General features: G+C 38.4%; 1 protein-coding gene and 34 non-coding genes across 35 annotated transcripts in view; 34 read left to right on the top strand and 1 right to left on the bottom strand.

Annotated features, from left to right (window-relative positions):
* Positions 1-25,442, bottom strand: part of LOC142351429 (uncharacterized) — a 239,390-nt gene that overhangs the window by 105,149 nt on the left and 108,799 nt on the right. The gene's annotated exons all lie outside the window — the stretch shown is intronic.
* Positions 2,486-2,558, top strand: Trnav-aac (transfer RNA valine (anticodon AAC)). Its single transcript has one exon. It is a non-coding gene; the product is annotated as a tRNA-Val (tRNA).
* Positions 8,015-8,087, top strand: Trnav-aac (transfer RNA valine (anticodon AAC)). Its single transcript has one exon. It is a non-coding gene; the product is annotated as a tRNA-Val (tRNA).
* Positions 8,204-8,276, top strand: Trnav-cac (transfer RNA valine (anticodon CAC)). The gene has a single exon. It is a non-coding gene; the product is annotated as a tRNA-Val (tRNA).
* Trnav-uac (transfer RNA valine (anticodon UAC)) lies at positions 9,145-9,217 on the top strand. The gene has a single exon. It is a non-coding gene; the product is annotated as a tRNA-Val (tRNA).
* Trnav-uac (transfer RNA valine (anticodon UAC)) lies at positions 9,334-9,406 on the top strand. The gene has a single exon. It is a non-coding gene; the product is annotated as a tRNA-Val (tRNA).
* Positions 9,897-9,969, top strand: Trnav-uac (transfer RNA valine (anticodon UAC)). The gene has a single exon. It is a non-coding gene; the product is annotated as a tRNA-Val (tRNA).
* Positions 11,967-12,039, top strand: Trnav-uac (transfer RNA valine (anticodon UAC)). Its single transcript has one exon. It is a non-coding gene; the product is annotated as a tRNA-Val (tRNA).
* On the top strand, positions 12,347-12,419 carry Trnav-uac (transfer RNA valine (anticodon UAC)). The gene has a single exon. It is a non-coding gene; the product is annotated as a tRNA-Val (tRNA).
* Positions 12,535-12,607, top strand: Trnav-uac (transfer RNA valine (anticodon UAC)). The gene has a single exon. It is a non-coding gene; the product is annotated as a tRNA-Val (tRNA).
* Positions 13,478-13,550, top strand: Trnav-uac (transfer RNA valine (anticodon UAC)). The gene has a single exon. It is a non-coding gene; the product is annotated as a tRNA-Val (tRNA).
* Positions 13,669-13,741, top strand: Trnav-uac (transfer RNA valine (anticodon UAC)). The gene has a single exon. It is a non-coding gene; the product is annotated as a tRNA-Val (tRNA).
* On the top strand, positions 15,366-15,438 carry Trnav-uac (transfer RNA valine (anticodon UAC)). Its single transcript has one exon. It is a non-coding gene; the product is annotated as a tRNA-Val (tRNA).
* On the top strand, positions 16,495-16,567 carry Trnav-uac (transfer RNA valine (anticodon UAC)). Its single transcript has one exon. It is a non-coding gene; the product is annotated as a tRNA-Val (tRNA).
* Trnav-uac (transfer RNA valine (anticodon UAC)) lies at positions 18,190-18,262 on the top strand. The gene has a single exon. It is a non-coding gene; the product is annotated as a tRNA-Val (tRNA).
* On the top strand, positions 18,570-18,642 carry Trnav-uac (transfer RNA valine (anticodon UAC)). The gene has a single exon. It is a non-coding gene; the product is annotated as a tRNA-Val (tRNA).
* Positions 18,758-18,830, top strand: Trnav-uac (transfer RNA valine (anticodon UAC)). Its single transcript has one exon. It is a non-coding gene; the product is annotated as a tRNA-Val (tRNA).
* Positions 19,702-19,774, top strand: Trnav-uac (transfer RNA valine (anticodon UAC)). Its single transcript has one exon. It is a non-coding gene; the product is annotated as a tRNA-Val (tRNA).
* On the top strand, positions 19,893-19,965 carry Trnav-uac (transfer RNA valine (anticodon UAC)). The gene has a single exon. It is a non-coding gene; the product is annotated as a tRNA-Val (tRNA).
* Positions 21,025-21,097, top strand: Trnav-aac (transfer RNA valine (anticodon AAC)). The gene has a single exon. It is a non-coding gene; the product is annotated as a tRNA-Val (tRNA).
* On the top strand, positions 21,214-21,286 carry Trnav-uac (transfer RNA valine (anticodon UAC)). The gene has a single exon. It is a non-coding gene; the product is annotated as a tRNA-Val (tRNA).
* Trnav-uac (transfer RNA valine (anticodon UAC)) lies at positions 21,593-21,665 on the top strand. Its single transcript has one exon. It is a non-coding gene; the product is annotated as a tRNA-Val (tRNA).
* Trnav-uac (transfer RNA valine (anticodon UAC)) lies at positions 21,782-21,854 on the top strand. The gene has a single exon. It is a non-coding gene; the product is annotated as a tRNA-Val (tRNA).
* On the top strand, positions 21,971-22,043 carry Trnai-uau (transfer RNA isoleucine (anticodon UAU)). Its single transcript has one exon. It is a non-coding gene; the product is annotated as a tRNA-Ile (tRNA).
* Positions 22,160-22,232, top strand: Trnai-uau (transfer RNA isoleucine (anticodon UAU)). Its single transcript has one exon. It is a non-coding gene; the product is annotated as a tRNA-Ile (tRNA).
* On the top strand, positions 22,349-22,421 carry Trnav-aac (transfer RNA valine (anticodon AAC)). The gene has a single exon. It is a non-coding gene; the product is annotated as a tRNA-Val (tRNA).
* Trnav-aac (transfer RNA valine (anticodon AAC)) lies at positions 22,727-22,799 on the top strand. Its single transcript has one exon. It is a non-coding gene; the product is annotated as a tRNA-Val (tRNA).
* Positions 23,105-23,177, top strand: Trnai-uau (transfer RNA isoleucine (anticodon UAU)). Its single transcript has one exon. It is a non-coding gene; the product is annotated as a tRNA-Ile (tRNA).
* Trnav-aac (transfer RNA valine (anticodon AAC)) lies at positions 23,294-23,366 on the top strand. The gene has a single exon. It is a non-coding gene; the product is annotated as a tRNA-Val (tRNA).
* On the top strand, positions 23,671-23,743 carry Trnav-aac (transfer RNA valine (anticodon AAC)). The gene has a single exon. It is a non-coding gene; the product is annotated as a tRNA-Val (tRNA).
* On the top strand, positions 24,016-24,088 carry Trnav-aac (transfer RNA valine (anticodon AAC)). The gene has a single exon. It is a non-coding gene; the product is annotated as a tRNA-Val (tRNA).
* Trnav-aac (transfer RNA valine (anticodon AAC)) lies at positions 24,393-24,465 on the top strand. The gene has a single exon. It is a non-coding gene; the product is annotated as a tRNA-Val (tRNA).
* On the top strand, positions 24,963-25,035 carry Trnav-uac (transfer RNA valine (anticodon UAC)). The gene has a single exon. It is a non-coding gene; the product is annotated as a tRNA-Val (tRNA).
* Trnav-aac (transfer RNA valine (anticodon AAC)) lies at positions 25,152-25,224 on the top strand. The gene has a single exon. It is a non-coding gene; the product is annotated as a tRNA-Val (tRNA).
* On the top strand, positions 25,341-25,413 carry Trnai-uau (transfer RNA isoleucine (anticodon UAU)). The gene has a single exon. It is a non-coding gene; the product is annotated as a tRNA-Ile (tRNA).

Raw genomic sequence — 25,442 nt, forward strand, 5'->3', positions numbered from 1 at the left:
TTTGATATGAAATTACTGCTCAAAGGACTAATCGCAAGGTGCTGTGGCGTAACGGTTGTCACTTCTGCTTAACACGGAGAGGGTCTCCAGTTCAAGCCTGGACTGCATCAAGGCAAGTTTTCGACAAATTGAAGTTTTTTACCTGATTAAAATAAAGATCAAGCATATTATTTCTAGTCATTGCAACAGTTGCCTTAAAATTACTGCTCAAAGGACTAATCGCAAGGTGCTGTGGCGTAACGGTTATCACTTCCGCTAAACACGCAGAGGGTCTCGAGTTCAAGCGTGACAGCATCAAGGAAAGTTTTTGACAAATTGAAGTTTTCTTACCTGATTAAAATTAAGATCAAGCATTTTATTTCTAGTCAATCCAACATTTGATATGAAATTACTGCTCAAAGGACTAATCGCAAGGTGCTGTGGCGTAACGGTTATCACTTCCACTAAACACGCAGAGGTACTCCAGTTCAAGCCTGACAGCAGCAAGGAAGGTTTTGGACAAATTGAAGTTTTCTTACCTGATTAAAATTAAGATCAAGCATTTTATTTCTAGTCAATGAAACATTTGATATGAAATTACTGCTCAAAGGACTAATCGCAAGGTGCTGTGGCGTAACGGTTGTCACTTCTGCTTAACACGGAGAGGGTCTCCAGTTCAAGCCTGGACTGCATCAAGGCAAGTTTTCGACAAATTGAAGTTTTTTTACCTGATTAAAATAAAGATCAAGCATATTATTTCTAGTCATTGCAACAGTTGCCTTGAAATTACTGCTCAAAGGACTAATCGCAAGGTGCTGTGGCGTAACGGTTATCACTTCCGCTAAACACGCAGAGGGTCTCGAGTTCAAGCGTGACAGCATCAAGGAAAGTTTTTGACAAATTGAAGTTTTCTTACCTGATTAAAATTAAGATCAAGCATTTTATTTCTAGTCAATCCAACATTTGATATGAAATTACTGCTCAAAGGACTAATCGCAAGGTGCTGTGGCGTAACGGTTATCACTTCCACTAAACACGCAGAGGTACTCCAGTTCAAGCCTGACAGCAGCAAGGAAGGTTTTGGACAAATTGAAGTTTTCTTACCTGATTAAAATTAAGATCAAGCATTTTATTTCTAGTCAATGCAACATTTGATATGAAATTACTGCTCAAAGGACTAATCGCAAGGTGCTGTGGCGTAACGGTTATCACTTCCGCTAAACAGGCAGAGTTTCTCCAGTTCAATACTGGACAGCATCAAGGAAAGTTGTGGACAAATTGATGGTTTTTACCTGATTAAAATTAAGATCAAGCATTTTATTTCTAGTCAATGCAACATTTGATATGAAATTACTGCTCAAAAGACTAATCGCAAGGTGCTGTGGCGTAACGGTTATCACTTCCGCTAAACAGGCAGAGGTTCTCCAGTTCAAGCCTGGACAGCATCAAGGAAAGTTGTGGACAAATTGATGTTTTTTACCTGATTAAAATTAAGATCAAGCATTTTATTTCTAGTCAATCCAACATTTGATATGAAATTACTGCTCAAAGGACTAATCGCACGGTGCTGTGGTGTTACGTTTGTCACTTCTGCTTAACACGCAGAGGGTCTCCAGTTCAAGCCTGGACTGCATCAAGGCAAGTTTTCGACAAATTGAAGTTTTTTTACCTGATTAAAATAAAGATCAAGCATATTATTTCTACTCAATGCAACAGTTGCTTTGAAATTACTGCTCAAAGGATTAATCGCAAGGTGCTGTGGCGTAACGGTTATCACTTCCGCTAAACACGCAGAGGGTCTCGAGTTCAAGCGTGATAGCATCAAGGAAAGTTTTTGACAAACTGAAGTCTTTTTTACCTGATTAAAATTAAGAACAAGCATTTTATTTCTAGTCAATCCAACATTTGATATGAAATTACTGCTCAAAGGACTAATCGCAAGGTGCTGTGGCGTAACGGTTATCACTTCCACTAAACACGCAGAGGTACTCCAGTTCAAGCCTGACAGCATCAAGGAAGGTTTTGGACAAATTGAAGTTTTTTTTACCTGATTAAAATTAAGATCAAGCATTTTATTTCTAGTCAATGCAACATTTGATATGAAATTACTGCTCAAAGGACTAATCGCAAGGTGCTGTGGCGTAACGGTTATCACTTCCGCTAAACAGGCAGAGGTTCTCCAGTTCAAGCCTGGACAGCATCAAGGAAAGTTGTGGACAAATTGATGGTTTTTACCTGATTAAAATTAAGATCAAGCATTTTATTTCTAGTCAATGCAACATTTGATATGAAATTACTGCTCAAAGGACTAATCGCAAGCTGCTGTGGCGTAACGGATATCACTTCCGCTAAACAGGCAGAGGTTCTCCAGTTCAAGCCTGGACAGCATCAAGGAAAGTTGTGGACAAATTGATGTTTTTTACCTGATTAAAATTAAGATCAAGCATCTTATTTCTAGTCTATCCAACATTTGATATGAAATTACTGCTCGAAGCACTAATCACAAGGTGCTGTGGTGTAGCGGTTATCACGTCTGCTTAACACGCAGAAGTTCTCCAGTTCAAGCCTGGACAGCATCAAGGCATGTTTTTGACAAAATAATGTTTTTTTACCTGACTAAAACTAAGATCAAGCATTTTATTTCTAATCAACCCAACATTGGATATAAAATAGCTGCTCAAAGCACTAATTGCAAGGTGCTGTGGCGTAACGGTTAACGCTTCCATTAAACACGCAGAGGTACTCCAGTTCAAGCCTGACAGCATCAAGGAAGGTTTTGGACAAATTGAAGTTTTTTTTACCTGATTAAAATTAAGATCAAGCATTTATTTCTAGTCAATGCAACATTTGATATGAAATTACTGATCAAAGGACTAATCGCAAGGTGCTTTGGCGTAACGGTTATCACTTCCGCTAAACAGGCAGAGGTTCTCCAGTTGAAGCCTGACAGCATCAAGGAAAGTTGAGGACAAATTTATGTTTTTTACCTGATTAAAAGTAAGATCAAGCATTTTATTTCTAGTCAATCCAAAATTTGATATGAAATTACTGCTCAAAGGACTAATCGCAAGGTGCTGTGGCGTAACGGTTATCACTTCCGCTAAACAGGCAGAGTTTCTCCAGTTCAATACTGGACAGCATCAAGGAAAGTTGTGGACAAATTGATGGTTTTTAACTGATTAAAATTAAGATCAAGCATTTTATTTCTAGTCAATGCAACATTTGATATGAAATTACTGCTCAAAAGACTAATCGCAAGGTGCTGTGGCGTAACGGTTATCACTTCCGCTAAACAGGCAGAGGTTCTCCAGTTCAAGCCTGGACAGCATCAAGGAAAGTTGTGGACAAATTGATGTTTTTTACCTGATTAAAATTAAGATCAAGCATTTTATTTCTAGTCAATCCAACATTTGATATGAAATTACTGCTCAAAGGACTAATCGCACGGTGCTGTGGTGTTACGTTTGTCACTTCTGCTTAACACGCAGAGGGTCTCCAGTTCAAGCCTGGACTGCATCAAGGCAAGTTTTCGACAAATTGAAGTTTTTTTTACCTGATTAAAATAAAGATCAAGCATATTATTTCTACTCAATGCAACAGTTGCTTTGAAATTACTGCTCAAAGGATTAATCGCAAGGTGCTGTGGCGTAACGGTTATCACTTCCGCTAAACACGCAGAGGGTCTCGAGTTCAAGCGTGATAGCATCAAGGAAAGTTTTTGACAAACTGAAGTCTTTTTTACCTGATTAAAATTAAGAACAAGCATTTTATTTCTAGTCAATCCAACATTTGATATGAAATTACTGCTCAAAGGACTAATCGCAAGGTGCTGTGGCGTAACGGTTATCACTTCCACTAAACACGCAGAGGTACTCCAGTTCAAGCCTGACAGCATCAAGGAAGGTTTTGGACAAATTGAAGTTTTTTTTACCTGATTAAAATTAAGATCAAGCATTTTATTTCTAGTCAATGCAACATTTGATATGAAATTACTGCTCAAAGGACTAATCGCAAGGTGCTGTGGCGTAACGGTTATCACTTCCGCTAAACAGGCAGAGGTTCTCCAGTTCAAGCCTGGACAGCATCAAGGAAAGTTGTGGACAAATTGATGGTTTTTACCTGATTAAAATTAAGATCAAGCATTTTATTTCTAGTCAATGCAACATTTGATATGAAAATACTGCTCAAAGGACTAATCGCAAGCTGCTGTGGCGTAACGGATATCACTTCCGCTAAACAGGCAGAGGTTCTCCAGTTCAAGCCTGGACAGCATCAAGGAAAGTTGTGGACAAATTGATGTTTTTTACCTGATTAAAATTAAGATCAAGCATCTTATTTCTAGTCTATCCAACATTTGATATGAAATTACTGCTCGAAGCACTAATCACAAGGTGCTGTGGTGTAGCGGTTATCAAGTCTGCTTAACACGCAGAAGTTCTCCAGTTCAAGCCTGGACAGCATCAAGGCATGTTTTTGACAAAATGATGTTTTTTTACCTGACTAAAACTAAGATCAAGCATTTTATTTCTAATCAACCCAACATTGGATATAAAATAGCTGCTCAAAGCACTAATTGCAAGGTGCTGTGGCGTAACGGTTATCGCTTCCATTAAACACGCAGAGGTACTCCAGTTCAAGCCTGACAGCATCAAGGAAGGTTTTGGACAAATTGAAGTTTTTTTTACCTGATTAAAATTAAGATCAAGCATTTATTTCTAGTCAATGCAACATTTGATATGAAATTACTGATCAAAGGACTAATCGCAAGGTGCTTTGGCGTAACGGTTATCACTTCCGCTAAACAGGCAGAGGTTCTCCAGTTCAAGCCTGACAGCATCAAGGAAAGTTGAGGACAAATTTATGTTTTTTACCTGATTAAAAGTAAGATCAAGCATTTTATTTCTAGTCAATCCAAAATTTGATATGAAATTACTGCTCGAAGCACTAATCGCACGGTGCTGTGGTGTTACGGTTATCACTTCTGCTTAACACGCAGAGGGTCTCCAGTTCAAGCCTGGACTGCATCAAGGCAAGTTTTCGACAAATTGAAGTTTTTTTACCTGATTAAAATAAAGATCAAGCATTTCATTTCTAGTCAATGCAACAGTTGATATGAAATTACTGCTCAAAGAACTAATCGCAAGGTGCTGTGGCGTAACGGTTATCACTTCCGCTAAACACGCAGAGGGTCTCGAGTTCAAGTGTGACATCATCAAGGAAAATTTTTGACAAACTGAAGTCTTTTTTACCTGATTAAAATTAAGAACAAGCAATTTATTTCTAGTCAATCCAACGTTTGATATGAAATTACTGCTCAAAGGTCTAATCGCAAGGTGCTGTGGCGTAACGGCTATCACTTCCGATAAACACGCAGAGGGTCTCGAGTTCAAGCGTGACTGCATCAAGGAAAGTTTTTGACAAACTGAAGTCTTTTTTAACTGATTAAAATTAAGATCAAGCATTTTATTTCTAGTAAATCCAACATTTGATATGAAATTACTGCTCCAAAGACTAATCGTCAGGTGCTGTGGCCTAACGGTTATCACTTCCGCTAAACATGCAGGTCTCTAGTTCAAGCGTGACAGCATCAAGGAAAATTTTGGACAAATTGATGTTTTTTTTAACTGATTAAAATTAAGATCAAGCATTTTATTTCTAGTAAATCCAACATTTGATAGACAAAAGATGTCTGCTTGAGAAAAATTAAAATCATGCATTTTCTACTCAATCCAAAAAATTGACATGAAATTAGTACTCGAAGCATTTATCGCAAGGTGCTGTGGTGGTACGGTTATCACGTCTGCTCAACACGCAGAAGGTCGCCAGTTGAAGCCTGGACAGCATCAAGGCAAATTTTTTGACAAACTGAAAATTTTTTTACCTGATTAAAATTAAGATCAAGCATTTTATTTCTAGTCAATCCAACCTTTGACAGGAAATTACTGCTCAAAGGACTAATCTTAAGGTCTGTGGTGTAGTGGTTATCACGTCTGCTTTACAAGCAGAGAGTCTCCAGTTCAAGCCTGGACAGCATCAAGGCAAGTTAATTGACAAAATGAAGTTTTTTTTTACCTGATTAAAATTTAGATCAAGCATTTTATTTCTAGTCAATCCAACATTTGACAGGAAATTACTGCTCAAAGTACTAATCTTAAGGTCTGTGGTGTATTGGTTATCACGTCTGCTGTACACGCAGAGGGTCGGAAGTTCAAGCCTGGACAGCATTAAGGCAAGTTTTTGGACAAAATGAAGATTTTTTTACCTGATTAAAATTAAGATCAAGCATTTCATTTCTAGTCAATCCAACATTTGACATAAATTACTGCTCAAGGACTAATCTTAAGGTCTGTGGTGTAGTGATTATCACGTCTGCTTTACACGCAGAAGGTCGTCAGTTCAAGCCTGGACAGCATGAAGGCAAGTTTTTTGACAAAATGAAGTTTTTTTAACCTGATTAAAATTAAGATCAAGCAATTTATTTCTAGTCAATCCAACATTTAACAGGAAATTACTGCTCAAAGGACTAATCTTAAGGTCTGTGGTGTAGTGGTTATCACGGCTGCTTTACACGCAGAGGGTCTCCAGTTCAAGCCTGGACAGCATCAAGCAAATTTTTTCCCAAAATGATGTCTTTACTTGATTAAAAATAAAATCAGGCATCTAATATCTGGTCAATTCAACATTTGATATGAATTTACTGCTTCGAAGTACTAATCACAAGATCCTGTGGTGAAGCGGTTATCACGTCTGCGTTACACGCAGAGGTTCTTAAGTTTAAATCTGGACAGCATCAAGCTAATTTTTTCACAGAAAGATGTCTTTACTTGATTAAAAATAAAATCAAGCATCTTATATCTGGTCAATTCAACATTTGATATGAAATTACTGCTTCGAAGTACTAATCACAAGGTGCTGTGGTGAAGCGGTTATCACTTGTGATTAACACGCAGAAGGGCTCCAGTTCAAAACTAGACAGCACCAAGAAAAGGTTGAGACAAAGGATGTCTGCTTGAGAAAAATTAAAATCATGGATTTTCTACTCAATCCAAAAAATTGATATGAAATTAGTGCTCGAAGCATTTATCGCAAGGTGCTGTGGTGGTAGGGTTAGCACGTCTGCTTAACACGCAGAAGGTCGTCAGTTGAAGCCTGGGCAGCATCAAGGCAAGTTTTTTGACAAAATGAAAATTTTTTTACCTGATTAAAATTAAGATCAAGCATTTTATTTCTAGTCAATCCAACCTTTGACAGGAAATTACTGCTCAAAGGACTAACCTTAAGGTCTGTGGTGTAGTGGTTATCACGTCTGCTTTACAAGCAGAGAGTCTCCAGTTCAAGCCTGGACAGCATCGCGGCAAGTTAATTGACAAAATGAAGTTTTTTTTACCTGATTAAAATTAAGATCAAGCATTTTATTTCTTATCAATCCAACATTTGACAGGAAATTACTGCTCGAAGTACTAATCCGAAGGTCTGTGGTGTATTGGTTATCACGTCTGCTGTACACGCAGAGGGTCGGCAGTTCAAGCCTGGACAGCATTAAGGCAAGTTTTTTGACAAAATGAAGATTTTTTACCTGATTAAAAATAAGATCAAGCATTTTATTTCTAGTCAATCCAACATTTGACAGGAAATTACTGCTCCAGGACTAACCTTAAGGTCTGTGGTGTAGTGGTTATCACGTATGCTTTACACGCAGAAGGTCGTCAGTTCAAGCCTGGACAGCATCAAGGCAAGTTTTTTGACAAAATGAAGTTTTTTAACCTGTTTAAAATTAAGATCAAGCATTTTATTTCTAGTCAATCCAACATTTGACAGGAAATTACTGCTCAAAGGACTAATCTTAGGGTCTGTGGTGTAGTGGTTATCACGTCTGCTTTACACGCAGAGGGTTTTCAGTTCAAGCCTGGACAGCATCAAGGCAAGTTTTTGACAAAATGATGTTTTTTTACCTGATCAAAACTAAAATCAAGCATTTTATTTCTAATCAATCCAACATTTGATATGAAACTACTGCTCGAAGAATTAATCGCAAGGTGCTGTGGTGTAGCGGTTATCACGTCTGCTTAACGCGCAGAAGGTCTCCAGTTCAAGTCGGGACAGCATCAAGGCAAGTTTTTGACAAAATGATGTTTTCTTACCTGATTAAAACTAAGATCAAGCATTTTATTTCTAATCAATGCAACATTTGATATGAAATTACTGCTAGAAGAACTAATCGCAAGGTGCTGTGGTGTAGCGGTTATCACGTCTGCTTCACACGCAGAAGGTCTCCAGTTCAAGCCTGGACAGCATCAAGGCAAAATTTTGACAAAATGGTGTTTTTTTTAACTGATTAAAACTAAGATCAAGCATTTTATTTCTAATCAATCCAACATTTGATATGAAATTACTGCTCGAAGAACTAATCGCAAGGTGCTGTGGTGTAGTGGTTATCACGTCTGTTTTACACGCAGCGGGTCTCCAGTTCAAGCCTGAACAGCATCAAGGCAAGTTTTTGACAAAAAGATGTTTTTTTAGCTGATTAAAACTAAGATCAAGCATTTTATTTCTAGTCAACCCAACATTTGACAGGAAATTACTGCTCAAGGACTAATCTTAAGGTCTGTGGTGTAGTGGTTATCACGTCTGCTTTACACGCAGAGGGTCTCCAGTTCAAGCCCGGACAGCATCAAGGCAAGTTTTTGTCAAAATGATGTTTTTTACCTGATTACAACTAAGATCAAGCATTTTATTTCTAATCAATCCAACATTTGATATGAAATTACTGCTCAAAGAACTAATCGCAAAGTGCTGTGGTGTAGCGGTTATCACGTCTGCTTAACACGGAGAAGGTCTCCAGTTCAAGCCTGTTCAGCATCAAGGCAAGTTTTTGACAAAATGATGTTTTTTACCTGATTAAAACTAAGATCAAGCATTTTATTTTTAATCAATCCAACATTTGATATGAAATTACTGCTCGAAGAACTAATCGCAAGGTACTGTGGTGTAGCGGTTATCACGTCTGCTTAACATGCAGAAGGTATCCAGTTCCAGCCTGGACAGCATCAAGGCGAGTTTTTGATAAAATGATGTTTTTTACCTGATTAAAACTAAGCTCAAGCATTTTATTTCTAATCAATCCAACATTTGATATGAAATTACTGCTCGAAGAACTAAGCGCAAGGTGCTGTGGTGTAGTGGTTATCACGTCTGCGTTACACGCAGAGGGTGTCCAGTTCAAGCCTGGACAGCATCAAGGCAAGTTTTTGACAAAAAGATGTTTTTTTACCTGATTAAAACTAAGATCAAGCATTTTATTTCTAATCAATCCAATATTTGATATGAAATTACTGCTCGAAGAACTAATCGCAAGGTGCTGTGGTGTAGTGGTTATCACGTCTGCTTTACACGCAGAGGCTCTCCAGTTCAAGCCTGGACAGCATCAAGGCAAGTTTTTGACAAAAAGATGTTTTTTTACCAGATTAAAACTAAGATCAAGCATTTTATTTCTAGTCAACCCAACATTTGACAGGAAATTACTGCTCAAGGACTAGTCTTAAGGTCTGTGGTGTAGTGGTTATCACGTCTGCTTTACACGCAGAGGGTCTCCAGTTCACGCCCAGACAGCATCAAGGCAAGTTTTTGACAAAATGATGTTTTTTACCTGATTAAAACTAAGCTCAAGCATTTTATTTTTAATCAATCCAACATTTGATATGAAATTACTGCTCGAAGAACTAATCGCAAGGTGTTGTGGTGTAGCGGTTATCACGTCTGCTTAACATGCAGAAGGTATCCAGTTCCAACCTGGACAGCAGCAAGGCGAGTTTTTGATAAAATGATGTTTTTTACCTGATTAAAACTAAGCTCAAGCATTTTATTTCTAATCAATCCAACATTTGATATGAAATTACTGCTCGAAGAACTAATCGCAAGGTGCTGTGGTGTAGTGGTTATCACGTCTGCTTTACACGCAGAGGGTCTCCAGTTCAAGCCTGGACAGCATTAAGGCAAGTTTTTGACAAAAATATGTTTTTTTACAAGATTAAAACTAAGATCAAGCATTTTATTTCTAGTCAACCCAACATTTGACAGGAAATTACCTCTCGAAGAACTAATCGCAAGGTGCTGTGGTGTAGCGGATATCACTTCTGCTTAACACGCAGAAGATCTCCATTTCAAGCCTGTACAGTATCAAGGCAAGTTTTTGAGAGAAAGATGTTTTTTTACCAGATTAAAACTAAGATCAAGCATTTTATTTCTAGTCAACCCAACATTTGACAGGAAATTACTGCTCAAGGACTAATCTTAAGGTCTGGGTGTAGTGGTTATCACGTCTGCTTTACACGCAGAGGGTCTCCAGTTCAAGCCCGGACAGCATCAAGGCAAGTTTCTGACAAAATGATGGTTTTTTACCTGATTAAAACTAAGATCAAGCATTTTATTTCTAATCAACCCAACATTTGATATGAAATTACTGCTCGAAGAACTAATCGCAGGGTGCTGTGGTGTAGCGGTTATCACGTCTGCTTAACACGCAGAAGATCTCCATTTCAAGCCTGTACAGTATCAAGGCAAGTTTTTGAGAGAAAGATGTTTTTTTACCAGATTAAAACTAAGATCAAGCATTTTATTTCTAGTCAACCCAACATTTGACAGGAAATTACTGCTCAAGGACTAAGCTTAAGGTCTGTGGTGTAGTGGTTATCACGTCTGCTTTACACGCAGAGGGTCTCCAGTTCAAGCCCGGACAGCATCAAGGCAAGTTTTTGACAAAATGATGGTTTTTTACCTGATTAAAACTAAGATCAAGCATTTTACTTCTAATCAATCCAACATTTGATATGAAATTACCTCTCGAAGAACTAATCGCAAGGTGCTGTGGTGTAGCGGTTATCACGTCTGCTTAACACGCAGAAGATCTCCATTTCAAGCCTGTACAGTATCAAGGCAAGTTTTTGAGAGAAAGATGTTTTTTTTACCAGATTAAAACTAAGATCAAGCATTTTATTTCTAGTCAACCCAACATTTGACAGGAAATTACTGCTCAAGGAATAAGCTTAAGGTCTGTGGTGTAGTGGTTATCACGTCTGCTTTACGCGCAGAGGGTCTCCAGTTCAAGCCCCGACAGCATCAAGGCAAGTTTTTGACAAAATGAAGGTTTTTTACCTGATTAAAACTAAGATCAAGCCTTTTATTTTTAATCAATCCAACATTTGATATGAAATTACTGCTCGAAGAACTAATCGCAAGGTGCTGTGGTGTAGTGGTTATCACGTCGGCGTTACACGCAGAGGGTCCGCAGTTCAAGCCTGGACAGCATCAAGGCAAGTTTTTGACAAAAAGATGTTTTTTACCTGATTAAAACTAAGATCAAGCATTTTATTTCTAATCAATCCAACATTTGATATGAATTTACTGCTCGAAGAACTAATCGCAAGGTGCTGGGGTGTAGTGGTTATCACGTCTGCTTTACACGCAGAGGGTCTACAGTTCAAAACTGGACAGCATCAAGGCAAGTTTTTGACAAAAAGATGTTTTTTTTACCAGATTAAAACTAAGATCAAGCATTTTATTTCTAGTCAACCCAACATTTGACAGGAAATTACTGCTCAAGGACTAATCTTAAGGTCTGGGTGTAGTGGTTATCACGTCTGCTTTACACGCAGAGGGTCTCCAGTTCAAGCCCGGACAGCATCAAGGCAAGTTTCTGACAAAATGATGGTTTTTTACCTGATTAAAACTAAGATCAAGCATTTTATTTCTAATCAACCCAACATTTGATATGAAATTACTGCTCGAAGAACTAATCGCAGGGTGCTGTGGTGTAGCGGTTATCACGTCTGCTTAACACGCAGAAGGTCTCCATTTCAAGCCTGTACAGCATCAAGGCAAGTTTTTGACAAAATGATGTTTTTTTAACTGATTAAAACTAAGATCAAGCCTTTTATTTCTAATCAACCCAACATTTGATATGAAATTACTGCTCGAAGAACTAAGCTCAAGGTAGTGTGGTGTAGTGGTTATCACGTCTGCTTTACACGCAGAGGGTCTCCAGTTCAAGCCTGGACAGCATCAAGGCAAGTTTTTGACAAAAAGATGTTTTTTTTTACCAGATTAAAACTAAGATCAAGCCTTTTATTTCTAGTCAACCCAACATTTGATATGAAATTACTGCTCGAAGAACTAAGCTCAAGGTAGTGTGGTGTAGTGGTTATCACGTCTGCTTTACGCGCAGAGGGTCTCCAGTACAAGCCTGGACAGCATCAAGGCAAGTTTTTGACAAAAAGATGTTTTTTTACCTGATTAAAACTAAGATCAAGCATTTTATTTCTAATCAATCCAACATTTGATATGAAATTACTGCTCGAAGAACTAATCGCAAGGTGCTGTGGTGTAGTGGTTATCACGTCTGCTTTACACGCAGAGGGTCTCCAGTTCAAGCCTGGACAGCATCAAGGCAAGTTTTTGACAAAAAGATGTTTTTTACCTGATTAAAACTAAGATCAAGCATTTTATTTCTAATCAATCCAACATTTGATATGAAATTACTGCTCGAAGAACTAATCGCAAGGTGCTGTGGTGTAGTGGTTATCACGTCTGCTTTACACGCAGAGGGTCTCCAGTTCAAGTCTGGACAGCATCAAGGCAAGTTTTTGACAAAAAGATGTTTTTTTTACCAGATTAAAACTAAGATCAAGCATTTTATTTCTAGTCAACCCAACATTTGACAGGAAATTACTGCTCAAGGACTAATCTGAAGGTCTGTGGTGTAGTGGTTATCACGTCTGCTTTACACGCAGAGGGTCTCCAGTTCAAGCCCGGACAGCATCAAGGCAAGTTTTTGACAAAATGATGGTTTTTTAACTGATTAAAACTAAGATCAAGCATTTTATTTCTAATCAATCCAACATTTGATATGAAATTACTGCTCGAAGAACTAATCGCAGGGTGCTGTGGTGTAGCGGTTATCACGTCTGCTTAACACGCAGAAGGTCTCCATTTCAAGCCTGTACAACATCAAGGCAAGTTTTTTGACAAAATGATGTTTTTTTACCTGATTAAAACTAAGATCAAGCCTTTTATTTTTAATCAATCCAACATTTGATATGAAATTACTGCTCGAAGAACTAAGCGCAAGGTAGTGTGGTGTAGTGGTTATCACGTCTGCTTTACACGCAGAGGGTCTCCAGTTCAAGCCTGGAGAGCATCAAGGCAATTTTTTGACAAAAAGATGTTTTTTTACCAGATTAAAACTAAGATCAAGCATTTTATTTCTAGTCAACCCAACATTTGACAGGAAATTACTGCTCAAGGACTAATCTTAAGGTCTGTGGTGTAGTGGTTATCACGTCTGCTTTACGCGCAGAGGGTCTCCAGTACAAGCCTGGACAGCATCAACGCAAGTTTCTGACAAAAAGATGTTTTTTTACCTGATTAAAACTAAGATCAAGCATTTTATTTCTAATCAATCCAACATTTGATATGAAATTACTGCTCGAAGAACTAATCGCAAGGTGCTGTGGTGTAGTGGGTATCACGTCTGCTTTACACGCAGAGGGTCTCGAGTTCAAGCCTGGACAGCATCAAGGCAAGTTTTTGACAAAAAGATGTTTTTTTTAACCAGATTAAAACTCAGATCAAGCATTTTATTTCTAGTCAACCCAACATTTGACAGGAAATTACTGCTCGAAGCACTAATTGCAAGGTGCTGTGGTGTAGTGGTTAGCACGTCTGCTTTACACGCAGAGGGTCTGCAGTTCAAGCCTGGACAGCATCAAGGCAAGTTTTTGACAAAAAGATGTTTTTTTTACCAGATTAAAACTAAGATCAAGCATTTTATTTCTAGTCAACCCAACATTTGACAGGAAATTACTGCTCAAGGACTAATCTTAAGGTCTGTGGTGTAGTGGTTATCACCTCTGCTTTACGCGCAGAGGGTCTCCAGTTCAAGATCCGACAGCATCAAGGCAAGTTTTTGACAAAATGATGGTTTTTTTACCTGATTAAAACTAAGATCAAGCATTTTATTTCTAATCAATCCAACATTTGATATGAAATTACTGCTCGAAGAACTAATCGCAAGGTGCTGTGGTGTAGCAGTTATCACGTCTGCTTAACACGCAGAAGGTCTCCATTTCAAGCCTGTACAGCATCAAGGCAAGTTTTTGACAAAATGATGTTTTTTTACCTGATTAAAACTGAGATCAAGCCTTTTATTTTTAATCAATCCAACATTTGATATGAAATTACTGCTCGAAGAACTAATCGCAAGGTGCTGTGGTGTAGTGGTTACCACGTCTGCTTTACACGCAGAGGGTCTCCAGTTCAAGCCTGGAAAGCATCAAGGCAAGTTTTCGACAAAATGATGTTTTTTTACCTGATTAAAACTAAGATCAAGCATTTTATTTCTAATCAATCCAACATTTGATATGAAATTACTGCTCGAAGAACTAATCTCAAGGTGATGTGGTGTAGTGGTTATCACGTCTGCTTTACACGCAGAGGGTCTCCATTTCAAGCCTGTACAGTATCAAGGCAAGTTTTTGAGAGAAAGATGTTTTTTTACCAGATTAAAACTAAGATCAAGCATTTTATTTCTAGTCAACCCAACATTTGACAGGAAATTACTGCTCAAGGACTAAGCTTAAGGTCTGTGGTGTAGTGGTTATCACGTCTGCTTTACACGCAGAGGGTCTCCAGTTCAAGCCCGGACAGCATCAAGGCAAGTTTTTGACAAAATGATGGTTTTTTACCTGATTAAAACTAAGATCAAGCATTTTACTTCTAATCAATCCAACATTTGATATGAAATTACCTCTCGAAGAACTAATCGCAAGGTGCTGTGGTGTAGCGGTTATCACGTCTGCTTAACACGCAGAAGATCTCCATTTCAAGCCTGTACAGTATCAAGGCAAGTTTTTGAGAGAAAGATGTTTTTTTTACCAGATTAAAACTAAGATCAAGCATTTTATTTCTAGTCAACCCAACATTTGACAGGAAATTACTGCTCAAGGAATAAGCTTAAGGTCTGTGGTGTAGTGGTTATCACGTCTGCTTTACGCGCAGAGGGTCTCCAGTTCAAGCCCCGACAGCATCAAGGCAAGTTTTTGACAAAATGAAGGTTTTTTACCTGATTAAAACTAAGATCAAGCCTTTTATTTTTAATCAATCCAACATTTGATATGAAATTACTGCTCGAAGAACTAATCGCAAGGTGCTGTGGTGTAGTGGTTATCACGTCGGCGTTACACGCAGAGGGTCCGCAGTTCAAGCCTGGACAGCATCAAGGCAAGTTTTTGACAAAAAGATGTTTTTTACCTGATTAAAACTAAGATCAAGCATTTTATTTCTAATCAATCCAACATTTGATATGAAATTACTGCTCGAAGAACTAATCGCAAGGTGCTGTGGTGTAGTGGTTATCACGTCTGCTTTACACGCAGAGGGTCTCCAGTTCAAGCCTGGACAGCATCAAGGCAAGTTTTTGACAAAAAGATGTTTTTTACCTGATTAAAACTAAGATCAAGCATTTTACTTCTAATCAATCCAACATTTGATATGAAATTACCTCTCGAAGAACTAATCGCAGGGTGCTGTGGTGTAGCGGTTATCACGTCTGCTTAACACGCAGAAGATCTCCATTTCAAGCCTGTACAGTATCAAGGCAAGTTTTTGAGAGAAAGATGTTTTTTTACCAGATTAAAACTAAGATCAAGCATTTTATTTCTAGTCAACCCAACATTTGACAGGAAATTACTGCTCAAGGACTAAGCTTAAGGTCTGTGGTGTAGTGGTTATCACGTCTGCTTTACACGCAGAGGGTCTCCAGTTCAAGCCCGGACAGCATCAAGGCAAGTTTTTGACAAAATGATGGTTTTTTACCTGATTAAAACTAAGATCAAGCATTTTACTTCTAATCAATCCAACATTTGATATGAAATTACCTCTCGAAGAACTAATCGCAAGGTGCTGTGGTGTAGCGGTTATCACGTCTGCTTAACACGCAGAAGATCTCCATTTCAAGCCTGTACAGTATCAAGGCAAGTTTTTGAGAGAAAGATGTTTTTTTTACCAGATTAAAACTAAGATCAAGCATTTTATTTCTAGTCAACCCAACATTTGACAGGAAATTACTGCTCAAGGAATAAGCTTAAGGTCTGTGGTGTAGTGGTTATCACGTCTGCTTTACGCGCAGAGGGTCTCCAGTTCAAGCCCCGACAGCATCAAGGCAAGTTTTTGACAAAATGAAGGTTTTTTACCTGATTAAAACTAAGATCAAGCCTTTTATTTTTAATCAATCCAACATTTGATATGAAATTACTGCTCGAAGAACTAATCGCAAGGTGCTGTGGTGTAGTGGTTATCACGTCGGCGTTACACGCAGAGGGTCCGCAGTTCAAGCCTGGACAGCATCAAGGCAAGTTTTTGACAAAAAGATGTTTTTTACCTGATTAAAACTAAGATCAAGCATTTTATTTCTAATCAATCCAACATTTGATATGAAATTACTGCTCGAAGAACTAATCGCAAGGTGCTGTGGTGTAGTGGTTATCACGTCTGCTTTACACGCAGAGGGTCTCCAGTTCAAGCCTGGACAGCATCAAGGCAAGTTTTTGACAAAAAGATGTTTTTTACCTGATTAAAACTAAGATCAAGCATTTTACTTCTAATCAATCCAACATTTGATATGAAATTACCTCTCGAAGAACTAATCGCAGGGTGCTGTGGTTTAGCGGTTATCACGTCTGCTTAACACGCAGAAGATCTCCATTTCAAGCCTGTACAGTATCAAGGCAAGTTTTTGAGAGAAAGATGTTTTTTTACCAGATTAAAACTAAGATCAAGCATTTTATTTCTAGTCAACCCAACATTTGACAGGAAATTACTGCTCAAGGACTAAGCTTAAGGTCTGTGGTGTAGTGGTTATCACGTCTGCTTTACACGCAGAGGGTCTCCAGTTCAAGCCCGGACAGCATCAAGGCAAGTTTTTGACAAAATGATGGTTTTTTACCTGATTAAAACTAAGATCAAGCATTTTACTTCTAATCAATCCAACATTTGATATGAAATTACCTCTCGAAGAACTAATCGCAAGGTGCTGTGGTGTAGCGGTTATCACGTCTGCTTAACACGCAGAAGATCTCCATTTCAAGCCTGTACAGTATCAAGGCAAGTTTTTGAGAGAAAGATGTTTTTTTTACCAGATTAAAACTAAGATCAAGCATTTTATTTCTAGTCAACCCAACATTTGACAGGAAATTACTGCTCAAGGAATAAGCTTAAGGTCTGTGGTGTAGTGGTTATCACGTCTGCTTTACGCGCAGAGGGTCTCCAGTTCAAGCCCCGACAGCATCAAGGCAAGTTTTTGACAAAATGAAGGTTTTTTACCTGATTAAAACTAAGATCAAGCCTTTTATTTTTAATCAATCCAACATTTGATATGAAATTACTGCTCGAAGAACTAATCGCAAGGTGCTGTGGTGTAGTGGTTATCACGTCGGCGTTACACGCAGAGGGTCCGCAGTTCAAGCCTGGACAGCATCAAGGCAAGTTTTTGACAAAAAGATGTTTTTTACCTGATTAAAACTAAGATCAAGCATTTTATTTCTAATCAATCCAACATTTGATATGAATTTACTGCTCGAAGAACTAATCGCAAGGTGCTGGGGTGTAGTGGTTATCACGTCTGCTTTACACGCAGAGGGTCTACAGTTCAAAACTGGACAGCATCAAGGCAAGTTTTTGACAAAAAGATGTTTTTTTTTACCAGATTAAAACTAAGATCAAGCATTTTATTTCTAGTCAACCCAACATTTGACAGGAAATTACTGCTCAAGGACTAATCTTAAGGTCTGGGTGTAGTGGTTATCACGTCTGCTTTACACGCAGAGGGTCTCCAGTTCAAGCCCGGACAGCATCAAGGCAAGTTTCTGACAAAATGATGGTTTTTTACCTGATTAAAACTAAGATCAAGCATTTTATTTCTAATCAACCCAACATTTGATATGAAATTACTGCTCGAAGAACTAATCGCAGGGTGCTGTGGTGTAGCGGTTATCACGTCTGCTTAACACGCAGAAGGTCTCCATTTCAAGCCTGTACAGCATCAAGGCAAGTTTTTGACAAAATGATGTTTTTTTAACTGATTAAAACTAAGATCAAGCCTTTTATTTCTAATCAACCCAACATTTGATATGAAATTACTGCTCGAAGAACTAAGCTCAAGGTAGTGTGGTGTAGTGGTTATCACGTCTGCTTTACACGCAGAGGGTCTCCAGTTCAAGCCTGGACAGCATCAAGGCAAGTTTTTGACAAAAAGATGTTTTTTTTTACCAGATTAAAACTAAGATCAAGCCTTTTATTTCTAGTCAACCCAACATTTGATATGAAATTACTGCTCGAAGAACTAAGCTCAAGGTAGTGTGGTGTAGTGGTTATCACGTCTGCTTTACGCGCAGAGGGTCTCCAGTACAAGCCTGGACAGCATCAAGGCAAGTTTTTGACAAAAAGATGTTTTTTTACCTGATTAAAACTAAGATCAAGCATTTTATTTCTAATCAATCCAACATTTGATATGAAATTACTGCTCGAAGAACTAATCGCAAGGTGCTGTGGTGTAGTGGTTATCACGTCTGCTTTACACGCAGAGGGTCTCCAGTTCAAGCCTGGACAGCATCAAGGCAAGTTTTTGACAAAAAGATGTTTTTTACCTGATTAAAACTAAGATCAAGCATTTTATTTCTAATCAATCCAACATTTGATATGAAATTACTGCTCGAAGAACTAATCGCAAGGTGCTGTGGTGTAGTGGTTATCACGTCTGCTTTACACGCAGAGGGTCTCCAGTTCAAGTCTGGACAGCATCAAGGCAAGTTTTTGACAAAAAGATGTTTTTTTTACCAGATTAAAACTAAGATCAAGCATTTTATTTCTAGTCAACCCAACATTTGACAGGAAATTACTGCTCAAGGACTAATCTGAAGGTCTGTGGTGTAGTGGTTATCACGTCTGCTTTACACGCAGAGGGTCTCCAGTTCAAGCCCGGACAGCATCAAGGCAAGTTTTTGACAAAATGATGGTTTTTTAACTGATTAAAACTAAGATCAAGCATTTTATTTCTAATCAATCCAACATTTGATATGAAATTACTGCTCGAAGAACTAATCGCAGGGTGCTGTGGTGTAGCGGTTATCACGTCTGCTTAACACGCAGAAGGTCTCCATTTCAAGCCTGTACAACATCAAGGCAAGTTTTTTGACAAAATGATGTTTTTTTACCTGATTAAAACTAAGATCAAGCCTTTTATTTTTAATCAATCCAACATTTGATATGAAATTACTGCTCGAAGAACTAAGCGCAAGGTAGTGTGGTGTAGTGGTTATCACGTCTGCTTTACACGCAGAGGGTCTCCAGTTCAAGCCTGGAGAGCATCAAGGCAATTTTTTGACAAAAAGATGTTTTTTTTACCAGATTAAAACTAAGATCAAGCATTTTATTTCTAGTCAACCCAACATTTGACAGGAAATTACTGCTCAAGGACTAATCTTAAGGTCTGTGGTGTAGTGGTTATCACGTCTGCTTTACGCGCAGAGGGTCTCCAGTACAAGCCTGGACAGCATCAACGCAAGTTTCTGACAAAAAGATGTTTTTTTACCTGATTAAAACTAAGATCAAGCATTTTATTTCTAATCAATCCAACATTTGATATGAAATTACTGCTCGAAGAACTAATCGCAAGGTGCTGTGGTGTAGTGGGTATCACGTCTGCTTTACACGCAGAGGGTCTCGAGTTCAAGCCTGGACAGCATCAAGGCAAGTTTTTGACAAAAAGATGTTTTTTTTAACCAGATTAAAACTCAGATCAAGCATTTTATTTCTAGTCAACCCAACATTTGACAGGAAATTACTGCTCGAAGCACTAATTGCAAGGTGCTGTGGTGTAGTGGTTAGCACGTCTGCTTTACACGCAGAGGGTCTGCAGTTCAAGCCTGGACAGCATCAAGGCAAGTTTTTGACAAAAAGATGTTTTTTTTACCAGATTAAAACTAAGATCAAGCATTTTATTTCTAGTCAACCCAACATTTGACAGGAAATTACTGCTCAAGGACTAATCTTAAGGTCTGTGGTGTAGTGGTTATCACCTCTGCTTTACGCGCAGAGGGTCTCCAGTTCAAGATCCGACAGCATCAAGGCAAGTTTTTGACAAAATGATGGTTTTTTTACCTGATTAAAACTAAGATCAAGCATTTTATTTCTAATCAATCCAACATTTGATATGAAATTACTGCTCGAAGAACTAATCGCAAGGTGCTGTGGTGTAGCAGTTATCACGTCTGCTTAACACGCAGAAGGTCTCCATTTCAAGCCTGTACAGCATCAAGGCAAGTTTTTGACAAAATGATGTTTTTTTACCTGATTAAAACTGAGATCAAGCCTTTTATTTTTAATCAATCCAACATTTGATATGAAATTACTGCTCGAAGAACTAATCGCAAGGTGCTGTGGTGTAGTGGTTACCACGTCTGCTTTACACGCAGAGGGTCTCCAGTTCAAGCCTGGAAAGCATCAAGGCAAGTTTTCGACAAAATGATGTTTTTTTACCTGATTAAAACTAAGATCAAGCATTTTATTTCTAATCAATCCAACATTTGATATGAAATTACTGCTCGAAGAACTAATCTCAAGGTGATGTGGTGTAGTGGTTATCACGTCTGCTTTACACGCAGAGGGTCTCCAGTTCAAGCCTGCACAGCATCAAGGCAAGTTTTTGACAAAAAGATGTTTTTTTACCAGATTAAAACTAAGATCAAGCATTTTATTTCTAGTCAACCCAACATTTGACAGGAAATTACTGCTCAAGGACTAATCTTAAGGTCTGTGGTGTAATGGTTATCACGTCTGCTTTACACGCAGAGGGTCTGCAGTTCAAGCCCGGACAGCATCAAGGAAAGTTTTTCACAAAATGATGGTTTTTTACCTGATTAAAACGAAGATCAAGCATTTTATTTCTAATCAATCCAACATTTGATATGAAATTACTGCTCGAAGAACTAATCGCAAGGTGCTGTGGTGTAGCGGTTATCACGTCTGCTTAACACGCAGAAGGTCTCCAGTTCAAGCCTGTACAGCATCAAGGCAAGTTTTTGACAAAATGATGTTTTTTTACCTGATTAAAACTAAGATCAAGCCTTTTATTTTTAATCAATCCAACACTTGATATGAAATTACTGCTCGAAGAACTAATCGCAAGGTGCTGTGGTGTAGTGGATATCACGTCTGCTTTACACGCAGAGGGTCTCCAGTTCAAGCCTGGACAGCATCAACGCAAGTTTTCGACAAAATGATGTTTTTTTTACCTGATTAAAACTAAGATCAAGCATTTTATTTCTAATCAATCCAACATTTGATATGAAATTACTGCTCGAAGAACTAATCGCAAGGTGCTGTGGTGTAGCGGTTATCACGTCTGCTTAACATGCAGAAGGTATCCAGTTCAAGCCTGTACAGCATCAAGGCAAGTTTTTGATAAAATGATGTTTTTTTACCTGATTAAAACTAAGATCAAGCCTATTATTTTTAATCAATCCAACACTTGATATGAAATTACTGCTCGAAGAACTAATTGCAAGGTGCTGTGGTGTAGTGGTTATCACGTCTGCTTTACACGCAGAGGTTCTCCAGTTCAAGCCTGGACAGCATCAAGGCAAGTTTTCGACAAAATGATGTTTTTTTACCTGATTAAAACTAAGATCAAGCAATTTATTTCTAATCAATCCAACATTTGATATGAAATTACTGCTCGAAGAACTAATCGCAAGGTGCTGTGGTGTAGTGGTTATCACGTCTGCTTTACACGCAGAGGTTCTCCAGTTCAAGCCTGGACAGCATCAAGGCAAGTTTTCGACAAAATGATGTTTTTTTACCTGATTAAAACTAAGCTCAAGCATTTTATTTCTAATCAATCCAACATTTGATATGAAATTACTGCTCGAAGCACTAATTGCAAGGTGCTGTGGTGTAGTGGTTATCACGTCTGCTTTATACGCAGAAGGTATCCAGTTCCAGCCTGGACAGCATCAAGGCGAGTTTTTGACAAAATGATGTTTTTTTACCTGATTAAAACTAAGCTCAAGCATTTTATTTCTAATCAATCCAACATTTGATATGAAATTACTGCTCGAAGCACTAATTGCAAGGTGCTGTGGTGTAGTGGTTATCACGTCTGCTTTATACGCAGAGGGTCTCCAGTTCACGCCTGGACAGCATCAAGGCAAGTTTTTGACAAAATAATGTTTTTTTACCTGATCGAAACTAAGATCAAGCATTTTATTTCTAATCAATCCAACATTTGATATGAAATTGCTGCTCGAAGAACTAATCGCAAGGTGCTGTGGTGTAGCGGTTATCACGTCTGCTTAACACGCAGAAGGTCTCCAGTTCAAGCCTGGACAGCATCAAGGCAAGTTTTTGACAAAATTATCTTTTTTTACCTGATTAAAACTAAGATCAAGCATTTTATTTCTAATCAATCCAACATTTGATATGAAATTACTGCTCGAAGAACTAATCTCAAGGTGCTGTGGTGTAGTGGGTATCACGTCTGCTTTACACGCAGAGGGTCTGCAGTTCAAGCCCGGACAGCATCAAGGCAAGTTTTCGACAAATTGATGTTTTTTTACCTGATTAAAACTAAGACCAAACATTTTATTTCTAATCAATCCAACATTTGATATGAAATTACTGCTCGAAGAACTAATCGCAAGGTGCTGTGGTGTAGCGGTTATCACGTCTGCTTAACATGCAGAAGGTCTCCAGTTCAAGCCTGGACAGCATCAAGGCAAGTTTTTGACAAAATGATGTTTTTTTACCTGATTAAAACTAAGATCAAGCATTTTATTTCTAATCAACCCAACATTTGATATGAAATTACTGCTCGAAGAACTAATCGCAAGGTGCTGTGGTGTAGCGGTTATCACGTCTTCTTAACATGCAGAAGGTATCCAGTTCCAGCCTGGACAGCATCAAGGCGAGTTTTTGACAAAATGATGTTTTTTTACCTGATTAAAACTAAGCTCAAGCATTTTATTTCTAATCAATCCAACATTTGATATGAAATTACTGCTCGAAGCACTAATTGCAAGGTGCTGTGGTGTAGTGGTTATCACGTCTGCTTTATACGCAGAGGGTCTCCAGTTCACGCCTGGACAGCATCAAGGCAAGTTTTTGACAAAATGATGTTTTTTTACCTGATTGAAACTAAGATCAAGCATTTTATTTCTAATCAATCCAACATTTGATATGAAATTGCTGCTCGAAGAACTAATCGCAAGGTGCTGTGGTGTAGCGGTTATCACGTCTGCTTAACACGCAGAAGGTCTCCAGTTCAAGCCTGGACAGCATCAAGGCAAGTTTTTGACAAAATGATCTTTTTTTACCTGATTAAAACTAAGATCAAGCATTTTATTTTTAATCAATCCAACATTTGATATGAAATTACTGCTCGAAGACTAATCTCAAGGTGCTGTGGTGTAGTGGGAATCACGTCTGCTTTACACGCAGAGGGTCTGCAGTTCAAGCCCGGACAGCATCAAGGCAAGTTTTCGACAAATTGATGTTTTTTTACCTGATTAGAACTAAGACCAAACATTTTATTTCTAATCAATCCAACATTTGATATGAAATTACTGCTCGAAGAACTAATCGCAAGGTGCTGTGGTGTAGCGGTTATCACGTCTGCTTAACATGCAGAAGGTCTCCAGTTCAAGCCTGGACAGCATCAAGGCAAGTTTTTGACAAAATGATGTTTTTTTACCTGATTAAAACTAAGATCAAGCATTTTATTTCTAATCAATCCAACATCGCAAGGTGCTGTGGTTTAGCGGTTATCACGTCTGCTTAACAAACAGAAGGTCTCCAGTTGAAGCCTGTACAGCATCAAGCAAGTTTTTGACAAAATGATGTTTTTTACCTGATTAAAACTAAGATCAAGCACTTTATTTTTAATCAATCCAGCATTTGATATGAAATTACTGCTCGAACAACTAATCGCAAGGTGCTGTGGTGTAGCGGTTATCACGTCTGCTTAACACGCAGAGGTTCTCCAGTTCAAGCCTGGACAGCATCAAGGCAAGTTTTCGACAAAATGATGTTTTTTTATCTGATTAAAACTAAGATCAAGCATTTTATTTCTAATCAATCCAACATTTGATATGAAATTACTGCTCGAAGAACTAATCGCAAGGTGCTGTGGTGTAGCGGTTATCACGTCTGCTTAACACGCAGAAGGTCTCCAGTTGAAGCCTGTACAGCATCAAGCAAGTTTTTGACAAAATGATGTTTTTTTACCTGATTAAAACTAAGATCAAGCAATTTATTTTTAATCAATCCAGCATTTGATATGAAATTACTCCTCGAAAAACTAATCGCAAGGTGCTGTGGTGTAGCGGTTATCACGTCTGCTTAACACCCAGAGGGTCTCCAGTTCAAGCCTGGACAGCATCAAGGCAAGTTTTCGACAAAATGATGTTTTTTTTACCTGATTAAAACTAAGATCAAGCATTTTATTTCTAATCAATCCAACATTTGATATGAAATTACTGCTCGAAGAACTAATCGCAAGGTGCTGTGGTGTAGCGGTTATCACGTCTGCTTAACATGCAGAAAATATCCAGTTCCAGCCTGGACAGCATCAAGGCGAGTTTTTGACAAAATGATGTTTTTTTACCTGATTAAAACTAAGCTCAAGCATTTTATTTCTAATCAATCCAACATTTGATATGAAATTACTGCTCAAAGCACTAATCGCAAGGTGCTGTGGTGAAGTGGTTATCACGTCTACTTTATACGCAGAGGGTCTCCAGTTCACGCTTGGACAGCATCAAGGCAAGTTTTTGACAAAAGTATGTTTTTTTTTACCAGATTAAAACTAAGACCAAGCATTTTATTTCTAATCAATCCAACATTTGATATGAAATTACTGCTCGAAGATCTAATCGGAAGGTGCTGTGGTGTAGCGGTTATCACGTCTGCTTTACACGCAGAGGGTCTCCAGTTCAAGCCTGGACAGCATCAAGGCAAGTTTCCGACAAAATGATGTTTTTTTACCTGATTAAAACTAAGATCAGACACTTTATTTCTAATCAATCCAACATTTGATATGAAATTACTGCTCGAAGAACTAATCGCAAGGTGCTGTGGTGTAGCGGTTATCACGTCTGCTTAACATGCAGAAGGTCTCCAGTTCCAGCCTGGACAGCATCAAGGCGAGTTTTTGACAAAATGATGTTTTTTTACCTGATTAAAACTAAGCTCAAGCATTTTATTTCTAATCAATCCAACATTTGATATGAAATTACTGCTCGAAGCACTAATCGCAAGGTGCTGTGGTGTAGTGGTTAACACGTCTGCTTTATACGCAGAGGGTCTCCAGTTCAAGCCTGGACAGCATCAGGGCAAGTTTTTGACAAAATGATGTTTTT

Source organism: Convolutriloba macropyga, chromosome 1, assembly GCF_964194025.1.
Source record: "Convolutriloba macropyga chromosome 1, txConMacr16.3, whole genome shotgun sequence".
In the NCBI taxonomy this organism is placed as follows: domain Eukaryota; kingdom Metazoa; phylum Xenacoelomorpha; order Acoela; family Convolutidae; genus Convolutriloba; species Convolutriloba macropyga.